This window comes from Brachyistius frenatus, unplaced genomic scaffold, assembly GCF_029030835.1.
Source record: "Brachyistius frenatus isolate BFR_SWC_R1_liver_20210118 unplaced genomic scaffold, ASM2903083v1 Contig_54, whole genome shotgun sequence".
Lineage (NCBI taxonomy): Eukaryota > Metazoa > Chordata > Actinopteri > Embiotocidae > Brachyistius > Brachyistius frenatus.
The window spans coordinates 972,807-995,338 of NW_027210653.1; the positions used below are offsets into that span (position 1 = coordinate 972,807).

Here is a 22,532-nt window from a genome sequence, read left to right on the forward strand (position 1 = left end):
TGTATTCAGAGGTACTCTAACATTATTTGCACTATTGCTACTTCCGTGCATGCTTGTGCTACCGGCTACACTTTTCTATGATGCTAAATGTAGTCAAGTCCACATAAATCACTCGATACAGAACATCTAAATATGGCATCCCCCTACTGCATAACACACTGCCTAAGTACTGATACTTGCAATTATGTCCAGAAACTGCTCATACAGTGGAATCTATTATAATACGTCCACTTCAAAGACACTTACAGAGGTGGTGTACCCCTCGCTAATGTTGGGTGACTGGACTTGGTTTCTATGGGAACCAAAGTGCAACACAAAACAGTAAAATGAGGATACAGCTGCTGTTGCTCAGATAAGCAGCATGAAGACAAATTAAAATGAAATCTATTAAAACTAATAAAGGTGTTCAGAGAGAGGAGCAAAGTGAAAGGCTAAGTCACTGAAAGAGCCAGACTAATGAGCACACTTTTTTTTTCAAAGATAGACAACTTATTTGTATTCTTTTTTTCAAACTCAGCTCCAGCTAACTCGTCTCATACATTTTGTGCTGCTGAAGAGTGAAAACAGGACTACATGACATAGTACATTCTAAAGCCTTTGCCTTTCCCCAATTTCATTACTTTGAGTTCTGCAATCTTGATGTTCAAGGAACGCAGAGAGATAGCAGGTGGAAGCCATCATGTTTGAACTAGTCTTAGTCGGGTACAGTATGAACTTACAGCGGCACTGGGAGCCTGAGATCACTCAGATACAACAGTCTGTGCTTTGGTGAATATAAAATAATTTATAGTTATAGTTATATCAGGTTACTTCCTTTGTATCGAAACCTCCGGTAATTAATTTTCTTAATTCAACAACCTCAGCACAGAAAGACCAATTTCTCCTCTTAAAAGATGATTTGCCCAACCTGTGTATGTGTGGGCCTTTGTGTCCGGGTGGTCATTTTAGAAAATGTGCTTTAAAATGTACGGATGATTGATTTGATGACCTGGCCTTCAATAGTGTAACCTACACACATTGTGCCTGACTAAAATTTTATGAGAAATGTACCTGCACCTATTAATAATCAGTATGTGACAGTGTGTTCTGCTTGTTAATTAGCAACTCCAGTTAAACCTACTTCCAAAATCCCAATCTGTACACCATTTAAATCTCACTGTTATGAGACATGCAGTCAAGCCATCAGTAAAGACTTCTCTTCTTTTTCTCGACCAACAAATATTCGGGGGATTTTCTTTTTTGTATTTCACGGAACCTGTGAATGTCGGTGTCTTCATCCTTTTGTGAATGTGTACCTTGTGTGTCTACTGTAAAGTTTTGGAGTAGAAAAAAGTTGAAGCACCAGTCAGATGCTTTGCTCGAAGCACCGGCTGTTTTTGGCAAGCGCCCTACTCACCTGCGTACATGGCATGAATAGAACAGAAAGCCAATGTGTCCCTCCTTATGGCAGGTCAGACTACAAGGCAGTCCAGATTTTTGCAGGGAGTATGTTACAGGGCTGAATCAAAAAACTGAATTTCAACGCAGTGGCATATGAGGCTCTTGCCTTAAGGGCCTGATTTCCTCGTTCCCTGGTGTTTTAACAATGAGGCTGTACTTGACAGTCCAACTGAGGAAGTCATGTTTCAGTGGCCCTTGAGTTCAGCCTGTTTTGTGAAACAGAATAAGAAGCACCATATAGCACCAGCTTTTGAAAACATGCATGTGTGCCCAATACGCGGTTGCCAAGCCAGTAAAAAGCGAACCACAAAAATGACCTTACAATCTATTATTGGCAATTTCTCAATCCTTTCACCCTGCAATAAGACATATTAAGATACAGATTTGAGTTGTCAAAAGTCATTATTTTCGGTTATATTTTTGAATCTTCTGCAATGAGCATGTGATTGTCACTGTTTTGCCCCCTATTTGCCAAATTTGATCCTCAATCTATAGACATGGCCAAAATTATTGGTAGCCTTTTCTCAGACTTTTCTCAGTAATTAGCATCAACTACTCTCAATTCAATATTAAAAAGAATGGATATGATGCTTTAGATTTTCTGAGTAACATATCTCAAATAACGCAACAATTTAAAATGGCAAAAAAATATTGGGATGCTTAATCAAAAATTTTGTAGCACACCGTTTTGACAAAGTCACTGCAATCAAGTGCTTTTTGTAGCTCAATGAAACTCTGAAACTTCTCAGCTGGACATTTGGCTCATTGAACAGCTCCAGCTCGCTCAGATTTAAGGGGTGCTGTCTCCCAACTGTGAGTTTCAGCTCTTTCCATAACTGTGCAATTAGATTAAGATCAGAACTCATAGCAGGCATCTTTAGAACAGTCCACTGTTTTCTTCCTCGGTGCTTTCAGATGTACATTTTGGGTTATTATCCTGTTGGACGAGCCATGAGCTCAGACTGAAACAGATCTCTCTGGCACTGAGCAGTATGTTTCACTCCAGAATGCCTTGATAATCTTCTGATTACATTGTGCCTTGCACAGATTCAAGGCACCCTGTGCCAGATGCAACAAAGCAGTCCCATCACGCAACTGAGTCTCCACCATGTTTCACAGTGGGATGGTGTATTTTTCTTTGAAAGCTTAAATCTTTCTATTGTGAACACAGAGCTGATGTGACGTACCAATTTTGTTTCATCTGTACTGTGGCTTGGAGCCCGCTTTCATTCAGAAAGCAACATATGGTGCAACCAGTCAGTGTTGTGCCTTAATCTTTGAAGTCACCTTGTATCTATTTTGAAGTTTTCCTTGCTCCTTTTTTTACAATTCAAACTATCCTTCTGTCCAGTCGAGGCTACTTCCATGTCTCCTGCTTTGTAGCCTTTACCTTGACCGTACTTGGAAACTATATTCGTCCTTATTTCTGCTTGAAATATCACGATGAACCACTTATTTATCAACACTTCTAAGGAGTCTCAAACTTTGCATACTCAGAGCTGACATTGAAGGAAACATTTCATTGCAACGCAAACACATATTGGTTGATACAAACGAAAACTACAAAAAAGAACAAATCGGTAGATTGTTCCAGGGTTTGTAAATAGAAAATGCTGGGCATTATGACCTAAATGTACCCTGTGGAGTCAACAAAGTTATGTTTTACATGAACCTTTGATTATATCTATGTGGGCCTGTTGACAATCCTCTCCTTCCTCTAATGGTGTATTACTACATTTCTATATTCATGTTGCCACCAATTCTTGATCATGTGACATCACAGACAGAACTGCAAATTACATAACCTTCATGCATGCATGTAAAAACAAAATGGGGGCCTATTCTATAAAAAAAAAAAAAAAAAAAAAAAAATCCTCCACAGTGCCACTTGTCAAATACTTGTCAGTTACGAGCTTTCGAAGAGAACATTAAACATATAAAACTTATTCATAGATGTTGAGGGGGAGGGTGATGGGGGGCATTCTTGGAACTACTATTTGAGTGTCTATTGTCCTGACAGGATTTTTCTTATTCAAAGAAATTGTTGACGAGATTTTTAATTCATCATGTTGGCTGAATAATAGAAACATGTTTCCATGAAAGGAAAAGTCATTATCTAACTTTTAATAGCCTTGGCTTCTGGTCCAACTGTACGAAATCAGGCATGCACCTGCATACTGTATGTCTGCCACGACCAAAGTGCTGCTGGAGACGGGCTGATCCTCTTAGCGCCGCAGCAATCTGGGACACTATTCCCACTTCTTACTTTTGCCAATTTGCTCCTGGGAGCCCCTGAGTCCTTGTCTTCATTAAAGGAGTTCCTCATTGATCAATCACTGTCAGAGGAGCTGCTCTGTAATTGCACTGTGGCCTAATCATGACTGACGTCTCATCCCCCCCGCTCTGCCGCAGGTCTCAGGAGAGAGAATGTTCCATGACTTTCACACCTTCGACCTCAAGGTAGGCCTCTCTGAGGATTTTTTTTTCTCTTCTCTATGTGGTTTATCTTTAAGCAGTATATGGTTTTAAATTAGATATTATAACTCATGTCTGTCAATTAGTTAAGATGTGATGGACATTTTGAATATTTAAGAGCCCTGCTGACATCACTTTTTTTTTTTCTCTGATTTAAAGCAACGGATTTTGATAAATTGTGAAAAACAACTTTTGCTTACTATCACATGCAACTAAAGATGCAACATCACGGATCGGTTATTACAAAACTATGAACAGTAAATTCACACAACATTAAAAACTTGCATGATACATTCAAACTACAATAAAATAGAGGTCCAGTTTCAAGCACACAAACTATGCACTGCAAATGATACATACACAAATACACTTGCAGCCGTAAACTCGCAGGTATATTGCATCTAAATGTCAGGTTACATTAATTAGCATCCAGCTCACATTCTGACTTCCTTGTGTTTACACGTTACAGATTTTGCATCAAATTGCTAATATGAGGGTTTAATTAAGTCAAGTTACTCTTGGAATTTATGTTGTGTAGTGTCAGCTAAATCTTACCTGCAGCTTGAGTCATCTGTCACTTTTACCAGCAAAGGTAACTCTGCAGTCTTAGGGCCCGATTTATTAAGATTTCAAATAATGGGTACTAAATCGTGTCATTATTCCAAAAGTTTGAACATTTATTTTGCACCAGTTTTACTTCAGGTAAATAAGTAATTGCTTCTTTGATATCAGGTGCAAGTCGCTCTATTTAAATGTATTCGCTTGTGTTAAAGTGATTCCGGTCGTTCTAACGGCTTATATTAAAATGGCGGCAAATAAAAGATGAGATGAACGGTGGATGAGAAGCAGGTCCAGCTCTTTCTGTGATGAGCAGGTGACTTTTCATTCAGTGCCTCGCGAGTGCTCGTGAACCTTAGGAAGCTACTTGTGAATTCTGAGGGAGATCGCAGTCAGGACCTGTGGCAGCATACCTGACTAACGGGACTGGGTGGGATATCCAAGCAGCGGTACGCTGGAATGACTCGGAGGCAAGAAAATGCTGACTCGTGAGATGTTTTTTTTTGTTAATGCTGGTATTTTGTGGCTCCTCCTTGTTATTGGTCTCAAATTAACAGTCAGTCCTTTCAATAAATGTCATCGCTGGACGGACGAGATGTCTGAATAGTTTCTCCGTCTGTCATCTCCCACAGGTGTAAAACCACGTTCTCTGCATATTCTTTGATTTCCCTGCGTCTCCTTCTCACCACAATTAGAGTAGCCATCTCCCCTGATGTGCGCATATGATTAATACGTGCCTTTCAGTCGCACTAAAATAGACACGTGATTTTTTACACACACACACACACACACACACACACACACACACACACACACACACACACACACACACACACACACACACACACACACACACACACACACACACACACACACACACACACACACACACACACACACACACAGACCTTTAGTAAATCAGGCCCTTAATGTTTTGCTCTTTGCCAGTAAGAGAAAAGAGAGATATGTTTTGTTGGCATCAGAGTTTAGCAAATCCATATTTTTTGCAAACTCCATGTTGCATGCATCCAAAACTGAACAAGCACTGTAAAGAAGGAGCTCAGAAAGAGTTTTATCCATGAAGTCTTTTTCTTTTTTTTTTCTAAAGTTTGCCAAAAAATGCTACCCACATTTGAATGTTCAGTCCCTCTTGACTTCACAGAACTGAACTGATTGATTTTCTTCTCGAACAACATGGCTAAAATGATTTAAACATGATAAAGCATGGTTCAAGCAGTTAGTCATGGGACAATAGCAAATACCTCCAGGATGTGACAGTGTTTTTCATGTCCCATGCCTTAGCCCCATAATGTTTAGAAAATGTATTTAAAAATATTCCTGCTCGCAGTTAACTTTTCCCAAATCTGGTGTCACATTGACAACATGGATTTTTAAAGAATGAAATGCAAAAGATGCAAAATGATGTTTAAAAAAAAAAAAAGAGGCAGAGAGAGAAAAGAAAGACAGGAAAGACAGAAAAAAAAAGTAAAAAGATCACGAGTGATTTTCCGGATTGAAATTGATACCTCTGCCATGATATTAAACCCACCAGGATGCAAAAGTTCAGAGAACATGATGTGATTTTGCAAAATGATTTGTGAGTCTGCCATTTTTGTCACTTAAGGAGGATTCGCATGGATCTGATAGCACAGATTAGTCTCAGTCCTCTTGTGATCTTCCTATAGCACACAGTTATTCATGCTTACAAATAGTGATTGGACCGAATGCCTAATAGACCTGCATTACGTCCAGCGTATATGTAAACACAGTATGATTTGGCTCCCAACACATGTTGATTTTTTGCTTTTTTTTTTTTTTTTTAATCATTGAAATGATTAAATTGCAGTTCGCAGCTCATGTATGTACATGACATGATCTGCCGTCTTCAATAGAGGCCATTGATACAACTGCATACACAGCCTCCAGATATGCTAATACTTCAGCCGATGCCATATTTCATGCAAATGAATTTCATCGTATATTTTCACGTGTCATTTATATGACAGTTGTAGCACAAGCATCCGTAATGTTTTGACCAGGGGGCAAATTGCAACAGGGAACTCAGTCATTGTGAATTCTCGCCACAGTCAGAATAAGAGAAGGTCAGAAATGCTGAACTCTCCTTCCTACAAACATGATTGTTTTATACAACTTTGAAAACATGTTGATGATTAATGCTGCTGTGACAATACTGCAATAGGATCATCTGAAAAATGCTTTCCCAACGCCAAAATAACATAGCATTTTCAGCTGTTGGATCTGGTGGGGATAATTCAGTGTTATTTTATACATTTTACCAATGACTGGGGTAAGGGGTTGGTCAAGTAGGAAAGTGTCTATCTACACACAACTATAGAATATATAGACTATATTTTTTACTCCCAACACACAACAAATTATCCTTTAAAGACTTTTGTTTTGACATTTGTAATGTCCATATATAAAGTTCTGTAGCTTTAATGCAGCTAAAGTATAAATAAAAGTGTGTTATTCATCTGCCGTTATATGCGATATTCCAGGGACCTTGGCATTTACTGAGCCTGCTATGTCATTGTCTGCAAAACTGTTCAGGACCATGTACTAGGAGGAAAGTTTTAAATTTAAAATGTAATCAGCACAATCACCACAAGCAATCAGTTCCTCTTCATTTCACCTGATCGAGGCCCCCCCCCGCTAAAACGAGCCCACTAAATAGAGCATCTTATCAGGCCTGGATTAAGCTTTGACTTTGATTAACATCTGTAGTCTGAGTTGAGAATGTCAAAGTTCAAGTTTGGGGGGAAAAAAAATATATAGTTTTTAAGTATGCAAATGCACCAGATGTCATTATAAAACAAGGTTTCTGTTTGGAATAAAAACACAAGATTCATAAGCTTTTGGTCTTTGAGCCGTAGAATACTTCACACCAAACAGTATTTAAACATGTAAATGTTAAAGGAATAGTTTGGCATATTATGTAATGCAGTTATTAATTTCTTTACCAAGACCTAGATATTGAAACTGTCTGTACAGTACAGCTGGAGCCAGCAGCCGGGTAACACAGTTAACATTAAATCTGATAACAAAGGGAAGCAGCTAATCTGCATCTGTACATAAATAACTAAATCTAGATTCGAGCACCTTTAAAACTCATTATGTAATACTTTTTCTTTGGTTTGTTTAATCTGAACAAAACCTGAAATCGAATTGGAGGTTTAGACAGCATGCAATGTTAATTTCATTGACAGCATGATTTACATAAAAAGTAAAGAAGACGCAAATCCACCCATTAAGGCGGGAACTGAAAGACGTGTCCACACAATTAGAAAACATTTAAATATGAATCTGATTAATAAACATAAAGAGATTATGCATGATATAGGGGATGAGAGGGAAGTAACAGAGAGGAGGAAGATGGAGTTGCAGCAAGCACACGGCATCTGTTGCGAGCTATCTTACAGCTAACGTCTGTATAGTTGGTACAGCGGCAGTTTGTGCCAAAAATTTAAAAAAAATAAGTGACAATTTTCAGGGGTTTACGTGTTGGATTGTCCTTTGGCCATGAGAATATCACTTCCTGGAGCCTCCATTGGTAGCAGCTGATCCTTGTTATTAGCCATTGTTAATTCATGAGCTTCACAGGTGATGTCTTGTTACCTTTGTACAGATTCTCCCTGTTTCCAGTCTTCGCACGAAGCAGAGCTAACTGGCTGTTAGCTTTGGCTACATATTCACAATACAGACACGAGAATGGTGTCAAAATTCCCATTTCAGTCTAAGCGAGAAAGCAAACGATCTTGATTCCCAAAATTTCAAAAACTTCCAAAGAAAAAAACCACACTAAATGCCGTGAAAAAGCTAAATTCAGAACAGTATATGCTTGTAGCAGTTGTACAAAGCACCCTAAAACTGTGAACACATGGCTTTTAGAGACCAACATACTGTTCACAGAAACTACACAGGTGCAGTTGCAGATGCTCATGCAACCTGCCCACATGCCCCCTACAAAGAGAAGCTGGAGAGGGACACAGACCGACGGGCCAGTGGAGGTGGTGACAACCACAGACACCAAAGCATTTGCACTGATTAAGGTTTTTGCAGCGACAGCAGCAAACCTGCCATGAAATTAATCCCCCATTTACCAGCGACATAAATTTGTAAGCAATTTGTAACTTGAGCCCATAAACTCATTCACATTGTTTGTCCACACTATTTTCCATTGACTGCAGGAGTTCCGCCCTTTTTTTTTTTTTTTTTTGATAGCACTGTTCAATTAAATGAATCACAAAGAACACGCATATTGTCATCCTATTTTCAGGGTAATTGTTTCTCGGTAAGCAGTGCTGACGCAGTGTGGCAGGGCAATCAACAACTTCATGATTCAAATGATTCGCAAACATAAAAAAAAAAAGAAGAAAGTCTTGCATTTGCAGTTGTCCAAAGTTCATTATGAAAGCCACAACAAGCAGTGCTGACCGACCAATTCTGAACATTTTATGAATTTCAATGTCACTTCAGCTGAACTCATTTGGGAAAAGGCAAACCAAGCACACACAGGGCACATCCAGTCGCCCTGTTCACAGAGGCGTGGAGAGGTGAGAACAGCTCCCCAGTACATCCTCAGACACATCTGTGCCCATGCCCTAAAATTATGTTTCTTTTGCGCTGCAAATAGGTCAGCCGTGAATACCTGGCTCCTTCCATCTCAAAAAAATCCTTCAACACACTTAATTAAGAATGTGGATTTATCGACTGTGAATCCCAAAATGTTGACAATGTTGTTTTTTTTTGTTTGTCTGGCCTTTAAACAGCCGTACAACTGTTCAAATGCTGAAGAAAGGCATGTTATTCTCAGACGTTAAATTTTTCCATGAATCTTCAAATTTAAGAAGCGGCTTTGTTTGGAACTGGAAAGGCACAATAATGCCAACTTGGCCCACATTTAGACACTGCCAACTTGGCCCTCATTTAGACACTGAATCATTCAGATTGCACCGCTGTGATTGCTTAATTAAATGCTCGGCTGTGTAATGACTTTGCTTGAAAGGGAATTAAATGTCTAAATGCTGCAGAATCCGCGCTCAGCTGAATAGAAATCAATGGGACATAGTGCAGGAACTGAAGGTGTTTTCCGACTTGTTTAGGGTGAGCGTTCTGTATTGATGCCGTCCCTCAGTCACCGAGTCAAAAGCTCATTCCTCTTGGTCCAAAGCATTGATTGCTGGCAAACAAACAGTGTGCCTGCTTTGTGTTTTCAGGAGAGTTTTAAGAAGGCAGTTCCTACATGTTGGCAGAGTACTGTATGGGAAACTGCATTTATATTTAAAACTGTTCAAATAAACATAATCTTAAGGGACTGTAAAAACAAAAGTATGTATCTAAAAACTAAGAACCCTCTGCAGTGAGAATATGCATAAAAAATGAACACATATCTTCATGATCATCTCACATTCGGCCCCGGTGAGCCTGTGCGTTTATGTCACTATCACATTTCGCAACTGGTTTGGGTTTACAATGTGTATCATTCCTTGATGCCCATTAAATGACAGCAAAGCATGGCACAATTTTTCTCAAAATAACTTTCAGAGTCCAGTGTTATCAGTCTCCCAGCATACTTTCAGAGTGTTTTACCATAAAAGCCTAAAGGCAAACATTAAAACCCAGCCCACATGGAAATAGTTCTTGAAAGGAGTGCAGCCAACTAATCTCACAAACATTTGATTGAACCAAAGACCTTTAGAAAACCGCCAAAGCTGAGGAAGGGCATACAACTCCTAAAATGACAACCGATTATCAAACTGCCTCTGGCTCGAGACTCTGTAATCCCCCAGATGTTGCAGTCTATGAAATATGAGAGTCTGAATTAGATCTCTCAAACAATGTCAGCTTGTCTGCATTCGTAAACCCTCAGCATTTAAGTCACAAAATTAAGTTGACCCCGTCAGAAAGCTTAAGGACATGTAACAAAGCCCCCGGCAGTCGTATTACTTCATCTGCTTTCATCTCATCTCCTCTATGTAATAAGTTCCCACTCTAGCAAGACCACTGGGGCTAATAAGGGTTTTATCTGCTTTTGATATTAGATATTAACACCTCATCAAAGTTAAGCCAGCGGTAGGCTCTCGTTCTCCCTCCAAAATTTACATTAGCCTAACAATGTCTGAAAAAGAAATCTTATCAAATTCAAATTAAGGGCGAGCTGAATAGCCAGAAGGATACTGCTACCCATCACTCAACCAACATGTAATTTGGTTCGGCTGCGAAAGAAAAAAATACAAGCAGGCTTTGTAAATCACTGAGATCATAAGGGTTTTTTGTATAATAATGTTAATACTTTGAATTTGCCCCTCATAATCCCGAATCAAAACAGAGCACATTTGTCGCATATGAATGATGAATGTTTAGCTTTTGGGTATGAAAATAGGTCTGAGTGACACAATCAGGATTTGCTGTTTTAAAAACTCTATAAATAGCTTCTCTAGACAGGCAGCGTTGGTGATCTTCACCTGAGGGGAAAACACATTTATCTGTTGTTTAGCTGTTTTCATCTGAAACTCAATGCAGGTTGTAACCCAGCGGTTAGTGCTGGTCACCCACAAAAAAATCAAACAGTGATACGTAATGGTTCTGACTGGTCTATTAAAAGAAGACAATGTATAGCTTTTACTTGAATCCAAAAAGAGAACACACTGATGTTGTTTTAGGGTTATTTTAGTCTTGTTTCTCCAAACATTTCTCAAGGTAAATCCTGTATCTAGAGCGAGGGAGCAAAGGTTTCAGAATCCTTATCATCCCTTGTGGCATCCTTTGTCAGGTTGTATAAAAAAAAAAAAAAAAAGAGAAATATTAACTGGAAAATGTAGCTCGGAGAGATAGAAAATAAATTACTTCAGTGTGGCAAGGAAAAGAAGATTGTGAGATTTATCAAGTCAAGATGGAAATGCCTGCTAAGTCTGCGGCCCTACCTTGAAAACTTAAAGAGAAATCAAATGTCTTCGAGTACACAGTGATTGTGATATTAGGGAGTGTGTGTGTGTGTGTGTGTGTGTGTGTGTGTGCGTGCGTGCGTGCGTGCGTGCGTGCGTGCGTGCGTGCGTGTGTGCGCCTGCATACTTTTTTTTCTGACTAAATTGTTGTTGAAATGTCATTGTTCAGTATCAGTTATGTCATTTGCTGGTGTTATATGTGCCAGAAGATACAAGCCTGATATACAGTCTAACTGTATGCTTATGCACCGACACACATTAACATTAATTCTGCCAGAGAATTGAACTCACACACACAGTTCGCAATTAGCCTGGCTGTACTCTCCAGTCTTTTAACACTCAACAGATTTGGTGGGAAACAGCTTGACTGGCAAAATCTATAATTGTACAGATAAGTGAACATGTTAGCGAGATAAAGGTTAAACTATCAGGGATATGTTCTCCATCCGTCTAAAGCCAATTTTACACATTCAGCTCAAGCAGTAGTGGGTGGGAAAGGGGGGGGGGGGAAACTGGCAAGTCAATAATGATTGATCTGGAGCCTTAGCAATTACCTCCATGTGCAGAAGACCATGTTAAGGTCAGTATTATCTTAGCTCATTTTATGGGTCAGCGCTCTGGCTTTAGCTGAAATAAATTAATGGGGTAAACACTTTTGCTCACCTTGATGAAATTTACAGCAAGTGTAAAAGCTTTGCATAGGCGGAAGGTACAGTGCTGCAGTGTGACCCCTGGTATTTGGCTGAACCCTCGTGAATTTAGATAGTAAAATTCCATCTATAAATAACACGGACTTCCGTGCAGTGAAACTGTAAGAGGACAATAATATACTGTTAAGATGCAATGAGCCTATTAAATAAATCAATTTTATAGGATTACTAAGCCCATTCTGTTGAATGAAGAACAGTTATGATGCTATTTATGTAGGGGTGAGTGAAGAAAAATCATTTCAACTAAGAATCACAATTCTTATCTTCAATGATTCTACATCAATTCGCAAATGCCAAACATTTATTTCTGTAATTACATTAATGACATTATTTCAAATGTAACATTGAGACAAAAAAAAAGACAGAGCACCAGCACGCAGTCGACTTCTCCACCACAAAGGACATGAGTCTGTGGTTTGACACAGTGCACTTAAGTGCCAAATTGTGACACTAAGAATCACATCACGAGCACAATGATATAAAAAAAAACATTTTTTTTTCAAAGCTTCATTAATACTATATTTCTGCTTCTAGCACCTGCCAAGTGCAGTTAACCCATACACGCCAGACTGTACACGAATGCTATTATACAGCAGAGACTGCATGGATGTGTCAACCATTCTTAATACATTCTTACACTGTGCACTTCATATGCAGCATTGTGCCAAAGGCTGCCATCATCATTTCAAACGAGTCTAACTGCATCGAGTAGTCCTCTGTATGAAACAACTCTAGCCAATAATAATATCTTAGTCCTCAATTTTGCATGTAATTTCTCGACACCTGTATGTATTTCACTGGAGGGAGCGGGGAGCGATGTCAGTCAACCAAAACATCCCATCAGCTATCTGTGTATTGGAATTCTTCTGCGGCCTTCGGGCTCACTCGCAAACAGCTCTGTTATGTTCTTAAGTCCAAACTAAATTCAATTTCCAATGCAGTGATCTCCTTAATGAAAAGTCAATGTCCCTCAGTCTTTGGCGAGCTCCCACGGGGACAGTCAGAGAGATGAATTTATCAACAGGCCGGAGACTGCGCCCTAGGGGACACCACCCCTTATGAACAAACAGAATGCTACAGAGTGTGTCCGACCAGTCCTCCATTATTTTCCAGCTTGTGCTCTAAATGTGAGGTGACGGAGGAGGGATGACAGTATTGATCTAATGAAAGTGCTATTTATATTCTCACAAATCCTGTAACTAGTGATTACAAAAGCACTCTGCAATCGTAGCCAGCCCGTTCTCAATTTGTTAAGTGCAGAGGGTGACAGTTCATTGGCCTGATATGCATGCAGCGTTATCTTTACATTCCTATTTTGCAGCATTTCCTCCATGTGTCAAAACATGTTCCTACCGTATCTCTCAGATCAAATTGATGCCTCTTTCTGAATATAAATCGAATTGTAATTGATGTTAAAAACACCCTTTACATCTGCAGTGTACATTTATTTTGTAATTTCAGTGGGAATTCCGCATTGTTGGGCTTCAGACCTGTGAATAGTTCAGAGTTTTTTGATTATTATTAATAACACCGTGTCTCGTCAGCAGCATAACCTTCTGATAAGGGCGACATGAGGTTGTTGTCACGGCACACGGCTAACAGTACTATAGATAAGCTTTAATCCCCACAAGGCTCAATGAAATGCATCGCAAAGACGGGAGCGCAGAACGCACATATGTGTAAACATCATCTACGGGAGGAGCGGGGTGCTGAAATCACAAACGGCAGACTGAAAGGAGATGCAGTGGCCTGCTCGCTTCCACCGCAGATGTAATTCATGCTCATCACATTCATTACTCCACGAGCGCGGCTCTTGTGAAGCTTTCACTCACATGACCTACAACAGGAAATCATGTATAGTTTCACGTGCATGATCATATTCTTCACGTGGCTGTGCACTCACGAATAAAACACTGACATATAGATCATTATTGACCTCATATGTTTAACTGAGGACCTCCACGCAACAGAAAATCATGTACATGTGAATCACCCACCGATGACTCCATACCATGCTGTCTCAGGTGAAAAAAAAAAGAAAAAAAAAAGGATTAAAATGTCTAAGAAAAGGAATTTTAAATTCTTGAGTCGAAGGGGGAAAAAAAAAATGCTCATTTATATTAATCTTATTCGAAACTATCTTTATATATATCAAAAAGCAAACAAACAAACGCATTTAAAAAAAAAATCACAGTGCCCAAAGCTTACAAGTGTTATAGTTTTAATAGCTATGGAATATTATTGTTGTGCAAGTTGCATTTCTGAGTGTTGTTTAATGCTAAATGTTATCTAAATTATAGTCAGACCACATCAATTTAGTTTAATTTGTTTGGTTGCAGTAAGTTAGTTTGTATCGATGTGACACACTTTATAAGACAATTATTTCACAAGCTCTTATAAACAGTATTGTAGTTACAATAAGCACAGACGTTCGATAGATTGGAGAGGTAGGTGTACTTCTATTATAAAATATGTTTTTACATGTTGATGAAAGCAGGCTGACAAGAAGGACATTTATGTTGGATAAACAGCTCACTGGATTTTATGTTTAGGTTTGATGAGTTATTTTTCAATAGATCAATATTCCTTTGTTAATAATTCCTCTGTTAGCTGAGATCAATGGACAGTGGCCCAATGGCATGTGGACTAAGAGGACTAATGCTGTGAGGAATATAACAGGAATATAACACACAGAAAGATACCAATGTGCCGACTTCAGCTCTGCAATTTTAGCATTTAGCATGTCCGTCTGAGAAACCAAAGCACATTTCAATGTGCTATTTCAGTTGTATAGAAAATAAGGTCTTTTTTTATTTTTTTTTTTTATTTTTTTTATTGTCTTTTTCTTTTTATACCGGGGACAATCCAATACATTAAAAAGATAAAAAGAGAAATTGATTTTGCTCAGGTGGATAATGCCCAAAGATTAAGTTGGCTGTTCAAATGTGAAACATTTAAATAAGACAGTAACTTGGAGAAAGCCTTGAAGATGAGTCTTTTATCAGGATCAACTTTATAATTTGAGGTAAGTAGAAGAAAGTATACCACAGTACAACTTTGCATCTATTGCAGTTTTTGTTATGGTTTTGTATAGGCATTTAAAGATGCGCATTACATTTATGTTTGAAAAATTGCGGTCTTGTCATCCTATGTATAGTCCAATGTTTGACATGACAAAAATAGAAACCAGCTGGCAGACTAAATAAATATGACTACTCTGATGTATATTGCTGTAAATGTGCTACAATACTTTCTGCCACTATTGTGGATCCATAGCCAATGAACAATATATTTTTTTCATAACAATATGTACAATTATGTACAATAATATGTACTCATGTTTTGTGCCTGTGAGTTAAAAGTTTGCATACAGTCTGAAACTGTCAAAATAGATTCTGCATGTTGGTTTGTAGGCAGATCATACAAATGTATGCAGTGTTCAAAAACATCTATTAATAAAGAGTCCTTAGAGGGTTGTGTTGTGTTATACTGTATAAAAAGTTCACAGATTGCAGTGCTGCATGTCTGTTTCTTAACAGACATGCGGAAATGATGTGGAACTTATTAAACTTGAATATTGTTACATGGTAACTGTATCCTTATACTCTTTGGGAAAATGCATACGATCCATTGAGACTTTAATTTATTGGATCCTTCACAGATAGAGGATCTCTGTTCATCTCAGTCTGCACTGTGCGAGTTTCTTTCTAATGTGGCTGTACTGCCCATAAACAGACATTGAGTGATTAGCGCTGCTCTGCCATTGACATCATTTGCATTTTAATAGACCATAATTACAACTCAGGGAAAATAAATTGCAGTTTGAAGAATGTTTGAATTGCTCCAACTCTGCAGCTCTCCTTCTGAGATAGCAGTGAGCATATGCAGGAGCCGCTTGGATAGTTAATGTCAAGTTCAGAAATGTACAAAGAAGCCGGATTGCCAAGTGAAAAGAATAGAGGAAGACAATGTGGACTGTGTTAATGTCATTCATAGCACAAATTACTGATTTTGATAAAAAACATTTTCTATGATTAAGGTTTGAAATGCACTGCCAGAAAGGCTACAGTGTGTTTCACAATGAAAACTTTACTTGTACTGAGTATAACTGTGCGAGTATAACTTCAACATATTGCTTGAGAATACTTCGCAGTGCAAAAAGCTGTTGCACTGTTTATACACACATTGACTATTCCTGGGATCAAATCTGTGACCTTTCTGATACCGAACGTGTCTCTAATCACAAAGCCACCATGCCACCTTCCTGTAGTTTTCTCTCTTTTTCTTTTTTTTTTTTTTTTTTGGGGGGGGGGGGGGTTCCTCATTAATACCTATGATAATTGCAGTTTGCCTATTTAATATCGCCCCAGTTTGCCTTATCGCCGCACTTCACCTGCTGAGATGTGACACCTTCCTAGGATTTGCCGAGGGATGTCTAACCCTGGCAGTTAAAGCCCATGTGACCCTGTAAGCAAGAGTGACAACACAATAATACTCCCCACGTCTAATCTTTCATTGGTGGATTATCAGATTAGAGGCCCCAGTTGTTTATGGGCTTGGTGACTATCGAAAAAGTTGATCTGTCGAGTTTATCTTACACTTGTCGTATCAAGGCAGTGTTGGACCATACAGTTGGCTGTGGATGGAAGATAAGGCCGACATAGCTGAATGGAACCTTTGGAAAATGAGAAACAAGGCTTTTCTTTTTACTCCGACAACGATACACTTTATCTCGGTTAAGAAATGGACCCCACCGAAAGCATTTCTGCTCCTTTGGATTCACTTGATTTCTTTGACCTCTTTAGTGTGACAGAGCTACCCTTTTTTTTTTTTTTTTTTTTTTTTTGTAAGGATATATCAGAAATCATCCACCAGTTTAGCGGTGTTGAGTCACAAGTTTCAAAGAAGACATAATCCATCCTCTTTCAAGCTGCAGCTTTGTGACATTTCAAAGACTTGAACCGATATAGGTTTCCTATCAATCAGTCGTTTTGACAAAGTAAGAGACTAGAGGAAGTCTATTATTGAACCTTTGGATGCGGTTCACTAATTCAGGCTCACTGGTTTCTTTCCATTTCAAAGCAGTGACTCTGAAGGTCACGGCCTCCTCAAACATGACTGTCAGAAGATATCTGTGAATAAAGTCAGAAATGAGATCACTATCTTTTTAAATCTGCTCTTATCTGATTTGCAAGGTAAGGTGTAAATGTTCTGCCGTCACCACTGGTAGGGTGGGAAGCTGAGTTTCCAATTACTGGAGAAACATGTACTATATGAGCAGAATAATAAACAAGCAATACAAAAAATAAAAAAACACCTTAATGACAGATAATCATCCAGACTGTTCAAAGCAAACCTATATAAACATCATAGTCACCAGTTTATGTATATTCTTCATAATGTTTTGACAGACGGGCTATTAAAGGATATTCTTAGAGAGCTGCATGAATGTCATAAGCAGGCAGGAATTATTTAATGTAATCCACGATACATCACCTATGTGGAAGGAATGTGTCAAGGTTACTTCCTCAAAGTAACGGTTGTGGTAAGGTATCTAGCAACCTGGTTCTAAGGTTGGGTCCATCACTTTGGTTCAGACTAAAATATCCTGCCTACTACACGAGATGATATTGATTGGATTTGTTTCAAACATTTGTTTCACCCTCGGGATAAATTGTAATAACTGGTGCGAAGTGAAAAGATTAAAGATCACAAACATCCGTAAATCCACTAGCACCATCATACGGTCAAAATGCTACTTTGTACAAAACAATTTGGTGTGCAAACTGTGTCCAGCACTAACTCTCACATGCGAGCATGTGAACACCCTAACCTGATCATAACTGCAGTGAACATTTGCATGTTTGTATTGTAGTTGTGGCCATGTTAATTGATGCACAGCCTCACCGAGTCACTGCTGTGGCTGTAGGTTTTTAGTCTTTTTGTAAGCATGTACACTACTATTACTGCTGCTACAGGTAGTAGAAGGAGTGCCACATGTTTTGTGAGAATACATTTACCAAATATTTTACAGCTAACTTCATCAGAATCTTATATCAGCTGGCCGCTGCCATTTGTATTCTACAGTCACTGTATTTAGTAAATCATACTCATCAAGCAGAGGCTTAACTGCTTGGGAATCCATGTCATCACCGTTGTGATTCATCTAAAGCCCCTTGTGCCGCATGGTGCCCCACAGCTTTAGTTTAAATTTATATGTATAAGCACTAGCCTTATATTTTAGACTAGTAACAGCAGAACGCCCTCCTAAAGGGATAATAATAATTCCTCTGTCCCATTCCCATCTTATTTATGGCACACCACACTGGTTTGTCATTTCCAGCCAGTGTGATTATTCACCTGGCGAGCATATTATTCTAGCAAATACCACAGCTATAAAAATGTTTCATATTTCATTCCAGGGGTTTGATGAGAATGCGCTGAATCCCATTTTCCCAAATATTGGGTATTCTGTGCGACAAGAATATGGCTTTCCTGATTACATTATGCCTCTGAGCTGTGTTTAGCCAAATGTGCATGACTTGCAAGTGAAATGTACAATAGGCTGCTGCTACTGTGTCATATCAAGGGGGGGAAAAAAGATGGGAATAAGGCAGAAAATACTGGTCCCCTTTCATCAGACTATTTACATGTAGATGAAATCCTCCATGTTGATTTTGGCTTTTACTAAAAATGATAACTCGGCTAAGGTCATGTCTGCCTTGTTACAGCAGGTTCTTTTAAATATTTAAAGGTCTTAAATCACAGTATATCACATCTTGGCCTTGAAACATTTCAGTGTTTCGGATATTAAATTAAATTCTGGAGGTTCAACGACGTGTTTCAGTTAGTTCCACTTGGTCCAAAGTCAGCCTAGTCACAGTGTTATAATCTCATATTATCTTTGTTTATTCTTGTAGGTCTTTGTTAATACCACATAAAGCAGTTAAATTGCCTTATAATTGCACATAACACACATAGGCTTTGGTTAAAAAAAAAAAATCCTTTTTATCTCACAAGCTACATATTTTCCTATTTCAAAAGCAGGATATTCCATGTTTATGAATACGATTCCTCTGTGATACTAAAACAAAAGGACCTAAGCCACAACTAGAGGCAGTCTGTAGCACAGATGTCCACCACATGGAGTGGACGCAACTCATTTGTTGCACTTTGCAGTTATTTATTTATTTCCTAGGTCTGATTGAGGGAAACATCTGTCACCTTTCCCTAAGTGTCTGCTTGCATGATACATGGACTATGTTTCGAAATAAAGCATCCCCATATTGTTTGGCTCCCTCTTCTCAAGCTCAGGTGCAGAATCCTGTTAGGCATTTGGAACGCCCTGCTGTTGCAATCGAGCAGGCAAGACCCAAACACCTGGAGACCTCATGTGTGCCACCAGAATTAGCCGTCCCTGCCAAGCTATCATTGTTTTGCGATGTTTTTCAGTGACACCCCACGTTCCTTTGATTCTTTTTTTTATATGTGTGGAAAGACTAAAGTTGTCGCATATTAGTGATTAAAGTGTATACACTGAGATATCAAACCAAATATACTTCAGCATAAGGGAGTGAGTTTGGGATGGTTGTTTCTTTTGCTGAATGAAGACAAAAATGTAAATTTTGCTAGCAAATATAGGGAAGCCAAAACATGTTAGCTGGCTTGGTCAGTACTGTAAAATCCCTTAATTGCTCCTGTGTCCCTTTCCATAGTCCTTTTCCTCATGACATTCAGCCACCCCCACAGTAAATTAATTAAATTGGCATAATGCCATACTTGTGAAACAAAATCTGATGTTCACGTCTGAAGTATTAGAAGTGTCACCCAAGATAATAGATGTTAGGAGAGGTTTCTAATTCTCAGAGCCCTGCCCCAAATAGCACCAGTAGCCATCTGTATTCTCGTTTCTGCAGCACTCACTAAATCAACACACTCGACACAAGCCTGAGGATGCCTCCGCACAATCATGCATGACAACATCAAAGCTTTTCTTTACTGCCTCTCCTCTTCACACCCCCCCCCCCCCCCCCCCCACACACACACACACACACCCCTCTCAGCCCCCTTTAACTGCTATCTAGAGCTAAAAGCAGTGGTACCATTTCAAATGTTATCTTGGGGTTAGTGCAAACACTGAAAATCCTTGCTGTTACTTGTCAGTGGTTTCAGTCACAGTTGATAGCCATTTTCTGAGATGATTTTATTCTTGCACAGGTGCAAATTAACAAGTAAACCTGCACGCACATGGATTACCAGGAAATATTTGTAGCCTGATCTGTGAATCTGTGGCCTTTAAAAAGTCGCCCATTCAACAAATCATTAGACTGCTCCGCATTATTCAGGAAGCGTCACTTAATTGCCTGTCTTTGTTCCTACCTCTACATATTGACAACCATAAATCTCTAAAATGTCGGATGAGTCAAATCCCCAGATTTCCATGAGCAGGATGTTTCAATGATGAGCTGGATCTGTCACTGGGGAGCCACTCAGCACCCACAAACAGATTGAGCAAGCACCCAAGATGGATCTGTCGTCACTTCATTCTACATATCTCTATTTAATGATATTATATTTCATTTCCAGAGCAAAGAAAACACCATTACCCAAAGCAGTGAGTCGTAACGAGCCTTTCTGCAACAGATTCCATTCCTCCTTGGTGGTACAGTAATTGAATTACAATAGCATATGACACAAAGTTTCAAATGGATTGTATTTGTTTCCATTTGTTCCATCCATGTTACACACTAAAAGCAAATTCGCACACAGTTAAAGACATTGAGGCATCCACTAGCTTAGTACAATTTCCAAATATGACCAGTCTGGCTTCAAGGGATCTTGACTGGACACTTCATTCCAGACAGAGCTTCACTATGAACAGAAATTATTATGCTACATGTACGGATGTGGATCAAAAAGATAAGAGCAGCTGTCTAAAGCATATCAGCATATAGGAGAAAATAGGTAACCAACCAGGAGAGAGGTCACAGGAAAATGTCCTTAGGCAGGATTTAAGTTGATTGCTGACAATTCCAATGCCCAGGCCCATATTGATAACTAACCAAAAATCCATTTAACCAGTAACTGGGGTAAAGTGCTGCGAGAGCCATTGGGGTTTGAAAAGTGTGCCCAGTTGTTTTGACCACAGATTGAAAAGCGGTTATCATTTCAATGGGAGCAATATGCTCACAGGGGAAAAGACAAAGAGGTCAGCAGAAGTGGAGTAAGTGCTCCCTCAGGCACAAACACCCGGCCATTGAAAAGGCCCCAAAGAGAGACCAGAGGAAATTGATTTCAGCTTTATTCCTGTTCAATTGCGGGGCTGTACTGGTGGGTGACCCAATGGTGGACCTGTCCACTCAAATTAGGAAACCATTTGGAAGATATGGCCACATGTGAATGGCCAGTCACACTCTATGAATATTGCACCACAATCACATTATTTCACACACCAGAACATCTGGAGGTCATCCATTGCTTCTGTTCTGTGAGTGATGATCTTTTTGTTGGGGCAACTCCCCATATACTAAAGTAGTTTGTGATAAGTGCACTGTATGGTCTCCACTGGCAAAACTGAGAGGTAATACTGTAAAATGTTTCTGGGGCATTGGTACAAATTACATAAAGACATAAAAGCTTTTGCTACCGGCTGCATGCTTTTCAACAAAAGCGGAAATGGCACATATTTTTTTCCTCCATTGATAATGGCAAGTGCTTTCAGCTCCCACCATCAACCCTCTGGATAAGGCAAGAGGGGTACATGTACAGTATACCAGCTGTCTGTTGATATGACACCAACTGAGTTGACAGAAATGTAATGGATATTTAGTTATTTCCTCAACTATTTAGTTATTCACCATCAAAGAGGAAGCCATTCATTTCCCATCGGTGGTAACGGTAATGGTTGGATGTCAGTGAAAAGTTCTTTGGTGTGGTCCATCAGTGCACTTTAAGTGAGCGAGGTTTGAATCCCATGTGGAGCAGAAAGTTCATTAACTTGGCACATATACACTTTGTCATGCAGTTCCTTCTGGCAGGACTGATAGTAGAGGCAGTAAAAGGAAACAGCCATGGCTTCATATACACTCTTTTCTGAAAACGTGCTCAACAACATGACCTTATTTTTCTTAAAGTTTTCTTGAGATTAGCTGAAATAAAAACGAGTAACTCGGGATCGACCGATAATCGGCGCCGATATTTCGCAGTTTTATGATTATGGGTATTTTTTTTTTTATTTAATCATCGATAAAAATGAATGAATTAAAAATGCGCTACTTAGGCTCTGATGCAGCACCTCTCTCAGTCTGTAGTCACCACTCTGTGGTGTTTTAGCAATGTCCCTCCAACAACTTTATCTGATTGGTTACACCTCACGAGTAATGGC

General features: G+C 39.1%; 1 protein-coding gene across 38 annotated transcripts in view; it reads left to right on the plus strand.

The window, feature by feature from the left end:
• LOC138624711 (receptor-type tyrosine-protein phosphatase delta-like) overlaps nucleotides 1-22,532 on the plus strand; it is a 350,030-nt gene that overhangs the window by 162,732 nt on the left and 164,766 nt on the right. For all 38 annotated transcript variants that reach the window (XM_069705103.1, XM_069705107.1, XM_069705104.1 and 35 more), the window contains exon 8: nucleotides 3,853-3,900. The gene's annotated coding sequence lies outside the window, so the exon portion shown is untranslated. The remainder of the gene's footprint in view (nucleotides 1-3,852; nucleotides 3,901-22,532) is intronic.